Source organism: Oryctolagus cuniculus, chromosome 1 (assembly GCF_964237555.1).
Source record: "Oryctolagus cuniculus chromosome 1, mOryCun1.1, whole genome shotgun sequence".
Taxonomy (NCBI): Eukaryota; Metazoa; Chordata; class Mammalia; order Lagomorpha; family Leporidae; genus Oryctolagus; species Oryctolagus cuniculus.
Genome location: NC_091432.1, coordinates 112,076,522 through 112,081,850, shown reverse-complemented (window position 1 = coordinate 112,081,850; position 5,329 = coordinate 112,076,522).

Genomic DNA, 5,329 nt, shown 5'->3' with positions numbered 1-5,329 from the left:
ATGCCTTTGTTGGATCAAGCTGCCTGGGTCACTGGGCGCAGCCACCCCAGACGGTCAGGCAGATTCCGTGAGAACAGGAAACAAACACAGGTCACGAAGGCACGTGGACGAGGGGGCTGTTCGCACCAAGTATGAGGGGGGGTGGGGGCGGGGAGGGCTGGAGAGAGCCACATCTAGCAATGCTAAGGAGGAGGATGGAGCGGTGAAGATATGGAAGGGGCCGGTGGGGTCTGCGATGGGGTCGCTGCCTGAGTGGTCCAGAGCAGAGCTGGAGTTGGGGTGCGGCAGCTGGGACGGTGCTAGTGACTGCAGGGTTCATGGAACTGGGCACAAGTCCTGTAGGAGGATCGGGATGCAGAGGGAAGTGTGGAGCGGCTGCACAGCTGAGCGCCACCCTCTTCTCCCCCGGGGCCTCTCTCCAGGGCACCCAGGCGCCCCCCTCTGCAGTTCAACTCACAGCAGCAGGGACTCTCAGCCCCCTTCCTCTCCCCGATCAGCAGCTGCAGCCCGTGGCCCTCGCCTGCCCAGCTTCCCTCTGTCACCAACGCAGCTCCACGCGGTTCTTCCTGCTGCCCAGGCTCGCACGGAGTGCAATGGCCCCAAGGGCTCGAAGCCACAGCCACAGCCGGTCGAGAGTGGCCAGGCCCAAGACCACCAGGCCTCCTGACTCCCAGAGCAGGGGCTGGCTTCATCCCCGCTGCCCTGGCCCAGCTGCTCTGGCCCACAGCCACTTCTGGGGAGTCCCCCAAACTAGCAATGGGCTGGGGGGGTGTAGAAGCAAGGAGGGGTTGGTGAGCACCGCACGCCTTCTGCTGGGGTCTGTCACCACAGGCCTCCGTCTTGGGAGCAGGTCTTGTTCCTAAAGCCCTGAGGCTGGTGACAACTTCTCTGTCACCCCTTGCCATCATCAGCCTGCAGTACGCCAGATACCAACACCACAGACGCCTTTGAAACAAGTATGCCCCTTGGCTGGCCTCTGGACAGTGAGATATAAACGGAACATTTTAGGAGAGACTTGCAAGAAGGATCCTTGAAAGGGAGATGAGCAATTGATTCAGTCCCTATGGCCCCACTGTTTTTCCTCCACTTTCTGCCTGGCACTCAGATCTGATGGCTGGAGCATCAGCAGACACTTTGTGCCACAAAGTCTAAGAAAGCCATGTGTTTAAGAGGGTAAAGCAGGAACACGTGAGGAGCCTGAGTCTCTTTTGCCCTTGGACCTGCCCTGCTGGTCCTGGAGGGGCCAACCCCGGACTTGTGTGTGACAGGATAAGCTCCCGACCAGAGTGGATACCTGCAGGGGAGTCTGTGAGTACAGCCACACTCAGCCACTCACACTGCTGCTGCTGTGGTCATGGGGGTGGCCCAGAGGAGGGCAGTTGCCGCCCCAGGCTCTGCTTCCCTAACAGTGGAGCAGCAGTGACAGGAATGGCACTGATGGCACTCACCTTGGAAGAAGAGTGGGTTTTCAGCAAACCACGGAAGGGTCTTACAAATAGTAAGCCAGGGGTAGGAGTTTGGCATGGCAGGTGTGACAGCACGTGGGGTACCCATAATGCACTGCCTGCGTCCAGGCGCCTGCCCTGATGCGCACCCTGGAAGGGACGTGGGTCCCTGCCACCATGGGAGAGACCCACACTGGCCTCCCAGCTCCTCCTGTAGCTGGCCAGCCCTGGCTGTGCTGGGCATTTAGGTGCTGAGCTGATAAATAGGAGATCTCTGCCTGCCTCTGCCTTTCTAGAATAGAATAGAATAGAATAGAATAGTCAAAAGTGAGGAGATATGATACAAACCCAAAGGTCACGAAATAAAGGATCAGTCACTGTAACTTCATAAAAGGGGAAAAAAACATCTTGAGGTTAAAATCACCTGTGTCAGTCAGGAGACGTGGGCTAGGCGGCAGCAAGAGTAAAGCAAAGCTGCAATCTATACAGACAGAGCAACCAAGACATTATTCCTGGCTCTCCCTACATGCTCTAGAGAGAGCTGCAGATACACCAGGGCCTGCCCCGGGCCGCCAGAATTGTCTGTTGTCACCTGCACGCGGGTGCCCAGGCGTCCGCTGATGCCAGTGGCAGTGGCAGAGGGGAAGGGAGCGTGTGCAGCACCCGCAGGCCAGGTTTCAGTGCAGAGTGACACACGCACTCCCACATGGCTCCAGTGGCTCGACAGTGTGGGGACCCAGCACCTTCTGGGAGATCCAGGACCCAAAAGCTGAACCCACTGGGAAAAATTTTAGGCACTAGTATTGCAGGCAAAGAGCTGTTGTCTCTGATACCTGAGAAACCATCAAGAGAATTGTCGCTCCCCCTCTTCATGGAGGAACGACACTAAACCCTGCCTAGGCTTCCTATCCGAGTCACGGCATCATTATGTCGCTCCCCCTCTTCGTGGAGGAACGACACAGGACCCTGCGCTGTTCTTTTGTCTGCTCGGCCCTCCCCGGGTTTGCTGCTGGTTCTTCCCGGGTTGGCTACCGACCCTTCCACCTCCGTGGAAGGGCGGTTCCCCCTAGCCACTTTCCCCACTTCCGCGGGGGAGCGGCACACCGCCGGCCGGCTCTCTCGGGGGCTGCTCAGGTGTTCCTTCAACTAGATGTTCCCCGTGCATGTTGTCTCTCTCCTCCTTTATAGTCCTCTTCCACCAATCCCAACTCTGCTACCCACACGCCGAGTACGCTGCTCTCCTCCAATCAGGAGCAGCCCCTGCAGCTTGTCAAGTTGGTGAGAGGCATCTGGGTAGAAGCTGTTTGCTCCTCTCCCAGCGCCATATTGTGGGAGAGCAGATGCATAGAATAAGTCTTAATTCCAGTAACTTAGTCTAGTCCGAGTTACTCCCAGTTGCTCCCCACAAGAATGACCATGTCCACATGGAAAACTGGCCAGAGATACAAGCAGGCGTCCCACAGCAAAGGGACTGCAAGTGAATTAACTCATTCGTCATAAGACGAGTGCATATTAACATCCCACGGCGATGCTATTTTCGGCCGTCGGATTGGCAGAGGTGCAAGCAGACAGGCAGGTGCAGCTGCTGCTAGGGGCTGTAAGTTGGCAGCACGTCCACGGTAGGAGGCTGGCACTGTGCGTCAAGGCTTACCAGGCACGTGCCTCTGGATAGGGTTCTCCGCTCCCAGAAATGAGTCCCGGCACGCGCTCCAACATGTGAGCCGCAGCAGGCCTCACGCACTTCCACATTTGAACATTCCCGTCCACTGGAACCTCCAGAACCCTGAGCTAGGTAGATGGTGCCAGGCGGCAGTGTAGTATACAAAGCCACAGCCTTTTACACCTGTGTGATATTGCCTTCAATGGAGGGAAATAATTTTTACATTTAAATAACTCACCTCGCTGGTCCACACTGAGAGGCCATTAGGGTGCTTCCAGTTGTGTTATTACAACAACAATGCGGTGCAAAACCTTGAACACATACTGTGTTTAAAAATCACAAGGAGGGGCCGACGCTGTGGCGCAGCAGGTTAAAGCCCTGGCCTGAAGCGTCGGCATCCCATATGGGCGCAGGTTCTAATCCCGGCTGCCTGGCACCCGTCACACAGGGTCCTGTCTTGCTCACCCAGCCCTCATGAAGACACCAGGCTGGCGCGGGTCCGAGCCCATGGGCCTCTTTGTCCCACGCACGTGACGTGGGCCCACCTCTGGCAATGCAGGCCCAGGGAGGGCGCACACGGTGGCGGGCACACGGTGGCGGGCACCCGGCTGACACTTCCCAACAACGGGAGCCGGAGCTTTTTCTCTTTCCCCAGCTCCCCTCACTAGAACTTGCTGTGATTCCATTTTCCGGTTTTTGCCAGTCTGGGGGTTAAAATGGTGCCTTCCTGTTTTAATTTCTGTTAAGGAGACAGAGGGACTCTGTATAATGATTACTCATTCAAATATGCACCTCCATGATCAGCCTACTTGATCTCCTTTCTTATTTTCCTACCAGATTCTTGTGTTTTTCTTACGGATTTGTAGTTCTCTCTGTATGCTGGATATTAAACCTCTGTCTGATTTAGACTTGAAAAATATCTGCCCCCACTCTGCGTCCCCTCTATGAGCTTTGTTTAGACTGTTATTTTTTTTTTTACAGAAATCTTTAAGCTCATTTATTTTGCACCTTACAACTTTTATATGGGGTTTTAAAAATGTTTTCAATGAAATACTCTGAGGTATAGAACTATTTTTAATGCAGTTCTTTTATTTGTGTTTATAATTTTTCCTTTTTTTTTAAAAAAAGAGATTTATGTTTGAAAGGCAGAGTGACAGAGAGGGAGAGACAGAGAGAAACAGATCTTCCCTCTGTTGGTTCACTCCCCAAATGGCTGCGATGGCTGGAGCTAGGCCAGGCCAAAGCCAGGAGCCAGGAACTCCATCCAGGTCTCCCATGTGGGTGGCAGGGCCCCAAGAACTTGGGCCATCTTCTGCTGCCTTCCCAGGCACATTAGCAGGGAGCTGGATCAGAAGCAGAGCAGCTGAGATTCAAAGCAGCATCCTGGTATAGGATCGTTGTTTTGCAATGCATCCTAAACACACATGGATTCTCGTGTTGATTTAGATTTATTTACTTCTGTCTTTTTCTAGTCTCTCACTCTGTGCCTTTAGCCTGTTTGTTTCTACACAAACAACACACTGCTTTTATTATTACTTTATAATTGATGCAGGATTATGAGGGTGATCCTGGTTCTTGTCTCAGGCCGAAGAAGAATTTCCACACAGACCGGGATGGTGAACAAAGACAGCAAGAAACCTCCTGCCACGGCGGTCAGGAAAGGACTCCAAGGGAGGAGTTGCCGAAGAAGCTCTTTTATACACAAGTGGCTCTGTCTGATTGGCCCCTTTCTGAAAAGTGAGTACAGATTTAACCAGTCAAGGGAGGGGCAGAACAGGAACCAACCAGGAGGCAGGGATAACAACCAACCAGAGGGCAGGGATAACAACCCATCAGGAAATTGAATGTGCAAGCTAATGAGGCATGCTACATGGACCAATCCGGGAACTGGCTTAGGAGTTTGTACAGAAGGCGGAGTGCTCCGTCAGGTCCCGTAGGCAGACCCAGCAACCTCCGCAGGGTACATTGTGTCTGTTTCCTCTGTCTCCTGTCTCCGCTCCCTCTGGGCTCCTCCAGAGTTAGTCACCAGCGTCTGTTTTTCTGTGTTCTTTCCTTGCCAGGGGCCACTGGAACCCCTACCATGAACACCTTGATTATTACCAAAAGTGTTGCCTCTTTGGTTTTCTATTTTAATTGGATTAGCTATTTGTGGAACTCAATTCTCCTATATACATTTTATAATCAATTTGTTTAATTCCCCCAAATTCCTGCTGGGGTTTAATTG